The sequence below is a fragment of the Temnothorax nylanderi genome, unplaced genomic scaffold, assembly GCF_030848795.1.
Source record: "Temnothorax nylanderi isolate EJ_2023f unplaced genomic scaffold, tnyl_v1.0 TNYL_tig0365_pilon, whole genome shotgun sequence".
Lineage (NCBI taxonomy): Eukaryota > Metazoa > Arthropoda > Insecta > Hymenoptera > Formicidae > Temnothorax > Temnothorax nylanderi.
The window spans coordinates 22791-34859 of NW_027249427.1; positions in this window are offsets into that span (position 1 = coordinate 22791).

Sequence of the window (12069 nt, forward strand, 5' to 3'; positions counted from 1 at the left end):
GATAAGAATACAATTTTTTCGCATCTAACGTATTGAATTATGATGTTAGCTCAGCATTAAATTTTTTAGCTGAAGAAAAAACATAGTTTCATATAAGTCTACGTCGTGGTTCGTAAAATATATTGCTCATTGGTTTCAAATAATGACTGCGCGCCATCCTCTCTTTGCTTTGGGGAAAAATAATATAATAAAACCATAACATTTCTCAAAGAAGCTATAACTTTTTTTTCTGAATTAAAAGTTGGAAAGGATCAAAGTTGGAAACCATTTCAAACATCAGCTGTGATATCCACTACGTCATATATTCAAGTATCAGAATATTTACTGAATAAAGGTTTTGATTTTGTTATGGGTTCGAGATTCAGCCAAGATTGCTTAGAAAATGTTTTTTGCATTGTACGGCAAAAACATCCTACACCAAATTCCATTCAATTTAAAAATGATTTAAAGCTAATCACAATATCACAATATATGGCAAATGTAAGCCACGGCAATTATGAGGAAGATGATCGAACTTTTTTATCAGAGTTTTTAGAAATTTTAGAAAAGAGAAAGACAAAAAAGACTAGAACTAATGATGAAAAGAAGGAAGAAGAAGAGGACGGCAATAAGGAAAATAACTGTAATATCATTAATAATAATAATATTAATGGTAATTATAATAAGCATAATAATAATAGTAATAATAATAACACAAATCTAAATAGTAATCAAAGTATAAAAGTATGATTATACAAGATTCTACACCAACTATCAATGTAACAATTCAACTTAACAATATTGAACAAAATATTTTATGTTATATATTACAATGGATCATAAAAAGGGAAAAATATTGTGCAATATGTGTACAAGCAGTGGGATCAAAAAAAGTACAAGATATATTTATGCCAAATTAACACGTTTAAAACGTATTAGCAACGCCGAGTCATTATATTTTATTAATGAAATTTCATTTAAATTTTTTCTAGCAATGGAACAAATTTTTAGAAACCACTTGCAGAGAGTCTTATCAGATTCAACTCTAAATGCTAAACAATACTTTATATCTCAAATTCAGAAACTCCCTTATTCTATTCCTAATTGTCACAACTTAAAAAATAAATTGATCGTTAGATATTGTCTGTTTAAATTAAGATCATCTTTAATAAATGTAATTTTTTAAATAAACCAAAGGCTGTGAACGTGCAATCTAGTAAAACAATAGCAATGCATATTTATATTAAATAAGTGATGTATACAATTTGATTTTTCTTAATTTAATATTCTTCGTTTTTGCTAATATTCTAATTTTATAAAAAATTATTTTTTATTTTTATATTAAATAAGTGATGTATACAATTTGATTTTTCTTAATTTAATATTCTTCGTTTTTGCTAATAATATAATTTTATAAAAAATTATTTTTTATTTTTATATTAAATAAGTGATGTATACAATTTGATTTTTCTTAATTTAATATTCTTCGTTTTTGTTAATATTCTAATTTTATAAAAAATTATTTTTGTTAAAAAATTGATAATCTTAATCGCATAATATAATTAAATTGTCATACATTAAATTGCCAGTGTCGGGAACTGTTGGCGAGTAATAATCAGAGTTTACTTTATATAACGCAAGTTTATTCGGATTACTATACGATTACAATGATTACACGTGGTCAACCGTGCGACGCCAGAAAGAGAACTGAACTCGAATCTATAAGTATCGAAAAGAATAGATAGGCGTCGGTAATATCGCGACCCGTTAGTTCGAGTGGAGCCACTTCGTATCTCCAACACCTCCCCTCGAAGTCGTAGGCTCCAGCTAGGTTACTCGCGCAACTCAATCATCCCCAAACCATCCTGGCACTGAATGTGTTTATGTCCGGTTAATCCCTTAGTTAATATGTCTGCCGGCATATCATTGGTAGACATATACTGAAGCTCAATCGCGCCCGATGCACAGTGGTCTCGAATGAAATGGTGGCGCAAGTCGATATGTTTGGTTCTCGAATGATGCACACCAGTGCTGTATACCAAACGCTGTGCTCCCTGGTTGTCGTTGAACAGTATGGTCCCATCGCATGGTCCTGCTGTGTCGCGTAATAAACCTTGAAGATAAATCGCTTCTTTGGTGGCCTCCGACATGGCCATATACTCGGCCTCTACACTCGATAGCGCTACAGTTCGTTGCTTTCGAGCTTCCCAACATATTGCTGCTCCTGCTAGGATAAATGCGTATCCAGAATATGATCGCCTGTCAACTGTATTGGCACCCCAGTCTGCGTCAACTACTCCGTACAATGGTATATCTGATTTTTGGTACATCAGACCATGACTCTCGGTGCCCCTCAGGTATCTGAGGATTCTTTTGGCTGCCAGCCAGTGCTCAGTTGAATAATTCGTATTGAATTGACTCAGGAAATTGACCGCGTACGCGATATCTGGCCTCGTAGATACCGCAAGATACATCAATGCTCCAATGAGACGTTGGAAAGGATATTGTCTCATTATCTTCTCATTAGCTCGTGACGGTTTTGTCAGTTGCACATTTGTATCGATTGGAGTCCTCGCTGGTTTGCAATCTTGCATGCCAAAACGCTCCAAGATAGCTTCAGTGTATTGACGCTGTGTTAAGACAACACTATAGTCATTCTCGTCTTGTTGAAATTCGATTCCCAGGCAATGATTCACTGGTCCCAAGTCTTTCATCTCGAATGACTCCGCCAAATTCCGCTTCACCTCTTTCATCCAGCTCGGGTCGTTGGTTGCGATCACAATATCGTCGACATAAATCGCAATTATCATCACGCAGTTTTTCCTTCGCGACGTAAACATACATGAGTCTTGGTTCGTTGGTTGCATACCCATTTGCTTCAGTTTTGACACAAGACGACGATACCATTGCAACCCTGATTGTCGCAATCCATAAAGTGCTTTCTTCAACAAGCATACACTATCTTGATGTGCGTTCAATGCATGTAGCCAGCGTTTTGCAGTTCTTATAATGTCTTCTTTCCTGACTATTTCCGCATCTGAACCTACGTGTTTTCCAGCGATGATCTTCGTCAGTACCTCGCGTAACTGCTCAGGTACCTCCATGTACACGTCCTCTTCTAATTCACCATTGAGGTAGGCGGTTACCACATCCATTTGATGGATTTGCAACCCCAACTCTGTCGACAATGCCGCCAATAATCGAATTGAAGTCGATCTTGCCACGGGAGAATAAGTTTCATGGAAATCCTCCCCTGCACGTTGTGAGCAACCCTTTGCTACAAGACGTACTTTCTTCTTTGTGACTAGTCCACTATCTTTGGTACAGAAAACAAATCTACTACCAATCACTTTTCGCTTTTGTGGTCTTGATACAATTTCCCAAGTGTTGTTACGTATCTGCGCAAGGTATTCATCTTCCATGGCTGTTCTCCAGTCTTCGACGTCGTCGCTTTGCTCCGCTTCTTGCCACGTTGCAGGATCGTGTGTTATTGTTAGGTTACATTCCATAAACGCGTCATCATTGTCTGGAGTCTCACCAGGTAGACCCTCATCATCCGAAACTTCACTATCCTCACCATCGTTTCCGTCATTGTTGTTAGTGGCCTGATATAGTTTTCTCGGCCTTCCAACCGATCCGGTACGCAATAGCATCGGTCTTCCCCTTCCACGTTTCGGTGGTTGAAGCCTCGTTGGTAAAGGAGTAGAGCCTTCCGTTGCCCTTCGTTTAGGCGCTCTAACAATGACATCTTGAGGTACTTCTGTGTGATCCCTTTCCTTGATAGCAACTTGAGGTCCTTCGGCGTGATGCTCCTTTGCTCTGTCCTCAATCAACTCGTCTCCCTGTTCGTGTCCCCTAGTTTCGATTTGGTCAGGTTTCTCGTCCTCAAGAAACTCTTGGTATTCACGATCAAAAGCTGACTCGTTCAAAAATTTCACGTCGCGACTCACGATTACTTTACGCGATTTCGGTAGCCACACGCGATACGCTTTCGATTCGTTTGAGTATCCTACGAAAATACCCTCCTCCGATCTCGAGTCAAATTTTCCTTTTTGGGGATTTTTGTCCGACACGAACACTCTCGAACCAAAGATTTGAAAATATATCACCGTAGGTATTTTTCCCTTCCATACTTTATACGGTACCTGTCCATCCAACGATTTTGTCACGCACCGATTTCTCACATAACACGCAGTATTTACCGCCTCTGCCCAAAACACTGGAGAAACATCCGCTTGACGCATCATGCACCTGGCCATTTCGACCAGCGTCCGATTCTTTCTCTCCGCCACGCCGTTTTGTTGAGGGGTATGCGGTGTTGATAATCGCCTCGCGATACCGTTTTGCTCCAAGAATTGGTCAAATTCCTTGTTGCAGTATTCTGTTCCATTGTCCGACTGCAATGCTTTTATTTTTCTCCCTGTTAAAGTTTCTGCCGCGGCCTTGTATTTTTTAAATGCACTCAAAACATCGCTTTTGTTTTTCACAAAGATAACCTCGCACCAACGCGACCTATCATCGATAAATGTCACAAAGTATTTTGCGCCAGAATGTGACGCAGTTCTCATCGGTCCACACACATCTGAATGTACTATTTCTAATAAGTTTTTCGTACGACCGCCTTCACTTTTCGGAAATGGAGCTCGAGTTTGTTTCTCGCGAATACACACTTCGCATTTTGACATTGTTTGATCGATTTTAAGTTTTAACCCGTGCACAACTCCGCTTTTCGCCATGCTTTTTAAGTCTCGTTCGTTTAAATGTCCCAACTTGTAATGCCACTCGTCGATCTCACTTTTCGTATGATTCACGGACATCGCCACATTATCTCCTTTTCTCGCCGCATCGTTTTCATTTACCGCGTCTTTGCCCCTTCGCACGTAATACAAATTTCCGATTCTATCTGCTCGAAAAATTATTTCTCCGTGCTCACCGGTCACGGTCGCGTCTTTTTCACGAAAATGTACTTCATATCCGCGATCCGTTATTTTTGACACCGATAACAAGTTTGTACGTAAATCCGACACGTAATATACTTTTTCAAAGTTTACATTTGTCTCCCGTTTACCATTACTCACGGCCATTCGCACGTTTCCCGCGCCCGTTATACTCGTTGACTCACTGTTCGCCAAATTCAATGTCTTATACACACTTTCGATTTTCTCGAACTTTGTCTTTTCAGTACACATGTGTGCAGTGCATCCACTGTCCAAGCACCATTCTACACCATTTACGCTCTCGCGATTAAATAGCACCGTCTCAACTGTGTTCAACATCGCCGTGTCCCCGCGCGCGCGTTCCGAACTCACCGATTCATTGTCATTGTCTTCCACCTGTCGTGCACTCACTTGTAAATTCGCAGGATACTTTGCCAGACATCTTTTGGCAATATGACCGGTTTTACCACAACGGAAACATTTAAGTTTTCCTTGTCCCGCACCAGCTTGGCTTTCGGTTTTATTGTTCCTCGAATCTTCACGACTGTCATGTGGCACGCGCGTGTTTTGACGAAACTTTGACCTTCTCGCGTACATAACATTCTGCTCTGTATTGTCGCTCGCTTTTCGCGATTCGTATTCTTCAAGTATTTTCACTCGCAATATCTCGGGATCTGGCAATTCATCTCGTGTCTCAATAGCGCAACGAAAATTTCCAAACGATTCTGGCAGACTGTATAACAATAAGATTGTTAACACTTCCTCGTTGACTACCAAACCGATCTCTTTTAATTTTGCCACTGCCTCGAAAAATTCCGTTAGATGGGTTCGCACATTGTCCCCCTCTTTCAATCGTGACAAAATAATTTTCTTCAAGAGTATCGCTTTTCGCGCCGGTCCCTTCGACTGGAATGTCGATTCGATTTTTAGCCATACTTCTCTAGACGTTTCTAGACCACGGATCACGTTCAACTCCGACGTACTCATCGACAACACGATATCGGCTTTTGCTTTCGCATCTTTATTTGTCCATTCCATCGCATCTGTCCCAGACGACGGCTTCACTTTTGTCCCGTTCACGTAGGCCCATACGTCGTTTTTCACCAGTATAGCTTCCATCTGCATTTTCCACGTATCATAATTTTCGGCAGTTAACGGCTCGATTTTCATAATCGCTGACATTTTAACACCACTTTTACTGTCTTTTATTGTCTCAGTCTTTATCTCGCGATTTCTCTATTTTCGCGTACTGGTTCTCACACTAACGGTCTTCCCGTATACGCGACGCGCGGTACACCGCAACCACGTTTTCGCCGAGTTCTTCACTCGCGACTTTAAATCGAACACTCGCGTTTCATGTACTCTGGGCCCATAACCTGTTGGCGAGTAATAATCAGAGTTTACTTTATATAACGCAAGTTTATTCGGATTACTATACGATTACAATGATTACACGTGGTCAACCGTGCGACGCCAGAAAGAGAACTGAACTCGAATCTATAAGTATCGAAAAGAATAGATAGGCGTCGGTAATATCGCGACCCGTTAGTTCGAGTGGAGCCACTTCGTATCTCCAACAAATTGTTATTTTTCTTTTTCCCTTTACATATAATTTTTCTTTTTTGATAATTCAGAAGACAGCTGCTTAATTTTTTTTTAATTTTAATTAGCCTTTGGCTAGTAAACATCAAAATTAAATTAGTTTATAACAAAAAATGTTGCAATTCGAAATAAATTAAAAATCTTTTTCGATATTTTTGTCTGACATATTTAATGCAGTTAAGGAAGTATTTTTTATACCTGCATGTTTCATTTATTATTAATATTATTTATTAATAATATTCAATTTTCATTAATCAAATTTTTTTGTATTTTCAGGCAAAATTATCACAAGAACTTAAGTATTTGTTATAGCTGCATATGCACAAATTGCATATGCCAACCTCCCTCCCTCCCTCTCTCTCTCTCTCTCTCTCTCTCTCTCTCTCTCTCTCTCTCTCTCTCTCTCTCTCTCTATCTATCTCTTTTAAAACAAGGAACAAGAATAAGAATAAGAATAAGAATAAGAATAAGAATAAGAATAAGAATAAGAATAAGAATAAGAATAAGAATAAGAATAAGAATAAGAATAAAATAAGAATAAGAATAAGAATAAGAATAAGAATAAGAATAAGAATAAGAATAAGAATAAGAATAAGAATAAGAATAAGAATAAGAATAAGAATAAGAATAAGAATAAGAATAAGAATAAGAATAAGAATAAGAATAAGAATAAGAATAAGAATAAGAATAAGAATAAGAATAAGAATAAGAATAAGAATAAGAATAAGAATAAGAATAAGAATAAGAATAAGAATAAGAATAAGAATAAGAATAAGAATAAGAATAAGAATAAGAATAAGAATAAGAATAAGAATAAGAATAAGAATAAGAATAAGAATAAGAATAAGAATAAGAATAAGAATAAGAATAAGAATAAGAATAAGAATAAGAATAAGAATAAGAATAAGAATAAGAATAAGAATAAGAATAAGAATAAGAACTAAGAATAGGAATAAGATCTATCTCTTTCTCTCTCTCTTTTAAAACATTGAACAAAAATATAATAATTATAATGACCCACGAGACGTAGATATAGATAGAAAAGGGGCAATGACATCATGACTCGGGGCGGGAATTGAAAACTTATAATGGTGAGTCGAGTCATGACGTCACTGACTCACTCACTCAGGATATATAGTTTCCTATGCTTTTATTTAGTACTGTTCTTTAATTATATTTCAAAAATGTAGAAAACTAGACTAACTTTAATGTTATTAATTGTACCGAGCGTGTCGTCAGTTTTTTAAAAGCTTTTGTAGAACGAGTCAATTGAAGGACCGCGAAAGTTATTTTTTTGAATAATAATAAGACTTCGAGAATATAGAAGTGATTGATTTTAGTTGTTTAATATTCGCTATTAATATGTCCTCATAATTAAGTTTTTGTAACTATTTCTCTTTTATTTAGTTCTGTTCTTTAATTATATTTCAAAAATGTAGAAAACTAGACTAACTTTAATGTTATTAATTGTACCGAGCGTGTCGTCAGTTTTTTAAAAGCTTTTGTAGAACGAGTCAATTGAAGGACTGCGAAAGTTATTTCTTTGAATAATAATAAGACTTCGAGAATATAGAACTGATTAATTTTAGTTGTTTAATATTCACTATTGCCGTATTGAATCTTTTATCCGAGAAATTCGGATTATGTCGTATAAATTCCGATTATATGATACATATATTTTATAAAATGTAGAAATATATGTGATTTATGTGATATGAACATATATGTATATGATTTATGTGATATCAAATATATATGCAATGTAAAATGAGAGACATTTTTATATCAAAAAGTAGATACTTTATATAAAAATGAATAAAAAGTGTGAAATAACATTTTTGTCTAAAGCTTTGTTTATATATGAATTAAATAATTTCACATTTTTATTTATTTTTTACATAAAATACCTACTTTTTTACCTTACACCTATATATTCCAATTATATATAAATTAATAATATGCTCAAAATATTTTATAAGTATACTGATAATATACCAGGAGATATTCTATAGTATACTCACAATATACAAAAAAATATTCTCTGCAGATCTTCCTGTTCGACACACTTTTTTAAGACCGTGGTTCAAAATCGACTGATGAATTTACCGCCCGTTTACCTTTTTATAGTCTTTTTGTAGCCCTCTCTTATGAGGAGGAAAGTGGGAGGACAAGGAAGTCGGCGGGGGACGAGATCGCGGAGAGGATGGAGGAAAAACTACTGATGGGCACGGACGATGACGAAGCGGATCAGGGGGAGGGGCCGGAGGGTAGGCACTGGAAGGGGAAGGGAGGGTAATAGTAGTATTGTATTACGTAATTTGATTACCGCACGTCCACAGTGTAGATTCTGAATTATAGTGTGAGGAGGAAGGGTTGAAACTTCGGTTGAAACGCAATTTACTTAGGTAATAATTAAAAGACATATGTAACGAAAAAAAATAAATATTTTATTCAAACAGAATAAAATTAGATAACGTTTTTTGTAATTACTAAAATACACATTTAATAACATTTAATAATTTTTAATAAAATGTATACTTGAATAAAATAACAATTTAAATATAAACTTTATTGCATATATGTTTTGTTTTTTTCTCGACTTTTTTAACAGTATTATTTCTTTTTATTTCTAAATTAAGGTGCCTTAATCGAATGTATGTTCTTGTTCGAACCGAGCATGCTAATACATTCCTTGGCGCAGAATTATTTATTTTTTTCGACACAAGGTCCGTCACTCTATCGAAAATGAAAGGTTCCCTCGAGAGTCCATTACCATGGAATGCTAAGAATTCACATTGTAAATCAGGCTTACATCATGCATACGTTCCCATTTTAAATAAATTTAAATAAATTGTAACCTTGCGCTTCCTTGATCTGATCAGACCATGCAAATAATTAATATTTATTTGAAAAACACAAAAAAAATTAAATATAATGCCATGAAAAAGAAGTAAAATAATAGTATTATTTCAAGTATATTTATTAGAATGAGTAATATCACATAAAATATATATATTTTGTACACAAAATTGAATTTAAAGGAATACGTACAATATTTTAGAAATTTAGAAAGTATCTCTCAAAATTGCTGTAGTCTTAATATATAGGATGTAGAAGATATTTAAAATGTATAAAATACAGTAGAAAGTAAAATAAAATTATGAAATGTAACAGATAGCAGATCGCAATAAACAATAGTCGTCTTGTATAAAAAAAACTTTAATTAAGCGAATTGACGTCATAAACATGCTTAAGCATTTCATTTAAATTCAGTGAAGCTATACATTTGGAGACCTACAAGAAGAATGTACCGTGTATCACTTAGGTCTACGAACGTCAAATGATTAAATTAGAGAATCTGTTAGTATAATCGACTCATGTCAAGACGACCGAATAAGTTGACTTGGCGATAACTTTCGTTTGAACGGAAAATATCTAAGTTTCGTTTAGAATCAATTAAAAAATGTGTGTAAAACGAAGAAACCGCATTTATTTTGAGAAGTGCTGATTCACATTCTAATAAATTATGTCACAATTAACTATAATCACGCCACATAACGGACTTTGACATTTGATTCTAAACTAAGGGCCGATATCACAGTCTCCGATTAACGTGATCCTCCGATTAAACTCACTCTGCATCTCTTTCTAACTGTCCCCCTAGAAAGAGACGAAGAGTGAGTTTAATCGGAGGGTCACGTTAATCGGAGACTGTGATATCGGCCCTAACTCTAGAATGGCCTCGCAATAAAAATGAGTGAAAAATAGGAAAATTAGAAAAAATAATTCGATAAACTCGTCTTACAATTAGATAGTGTAGAAGATTATGACAGGTTAAAGGTAGTTTGTAAAATATATACAAAATAAAATTTAATGGAAAGTACAAGATATAAAATATCAATTTATATGAAGTAAAGATTTATGAAAAATTGACAAAAAAAGAAAAGAAGTGAGAATAAGTAAGAACAAGTGCTTCTTTCGTATTATTTCGTGAGAATTTCTACAAAATATTAAACTTATTCAGTATCTTCTTTTGCCTAATTTTTTAAAAAGATATTCTAAAAAAAAATATTATATTGCATATATATATATTTTTTTTTAATATCATATTATATATATTTATAATATAATATTATATATAATTTTAATTTATATATTTTTTAAAATAATTTCCCTGAAAGTAATAATATAGAAACCGTTTTGTGCGGATATCTTTTTCTTTAAATTTATATCGATACAAGATAGATGCGGTTTTTGTAATCATCGTATAATATATGACACGTTTCGTGACATATCTTTTCTTAATTCTTTCATATCTTCTTAATAACTTTGATATAAAAAAAGATTAAAGGCGTTTTTTTGGCCATTACCGTGATCTATCTTTTTTTTGAGGTGATAACATTTTTAATCATTTCCGCGTGACATCGAAAACATGTTCGCATGCGCGTAACTGTACCGCGATATGTGTACGCAATATTGACTATGCGGGCCCAGATACGATTAGCATGCATGCCTTTAAATATGCACGCCAATCGGTCAAGTCCGGAAGTGTGGGAGATATATAATTACATACACACATTCATATATATATTTCGCGCTTGCTTGAATTTCTTCACGTTGACATTCAGAGCACTGGGCAGAAATCACATTGTAACGGTTACGCAACGGAATTGCGAAATACGAGATAGTCGTAAAGAGGTTTCCTACTATGTACATTATAATTTAGGAATTCGGTAAACATGTTTTGGTGAGGTCTGCCGCTCAAACTAAAAAATAATTGCATTTGCATGTATTTTTATTGATAATGTTTCTGAATGTTTTCACAAAATTGTCCCTGTTTGCAGTGACTATAGCAGCGGCTGAGTGCAATTTTGCTACTTTTCCACTTATTCATTATATTATATAAACCAATGGATTCATAGTTCTACTCTACTAGTGATTAGATAACAATTATAATTAACAAATTTATTTTTTAAAACAATTTATATATATATATATATGTATATAATCGGCTTTATAATATCGGCTTTACAGGTTTATTCATTGCATAGTATTATCTCCGACAGCTCCTGCAAGTTTCATCAAAATCGGCGAAAAGCAGCGCGTAGTGTTCCTTTGTTATAGTAATACCGAGTGATGATGGCATAAGCATAGCCATAGTGAACATAAAAGTTCGGTCACTTGATCTGGGTGAGTCACATTTTTTTATGTAGGTACTTGGTATCGCGGTACTACCGTACCGCTTGAATCAAGCGGCTTGATCCTTCAACGATTCTATCTGATTTTAGAGTTTTACACGGTTATTTATATTTAGCTGTAAACATATTCACTCAAAATGTGCGTGAATAATAAATATTTGTAGGTGACATAAACACAAAATTCATGAAAATGCAAATAGGTGCGGAACAAACATGAAGCATGAATGTTTTGTATTTGTATACTTGTCCTATTGGAGCACAAATATTATACTGAAAGATGAATTTGGGTGGACATGCAAAGTTTCGAAAAATCAAAATCACGAAAATTGAAAACTACGACAATGTGCCGAAAG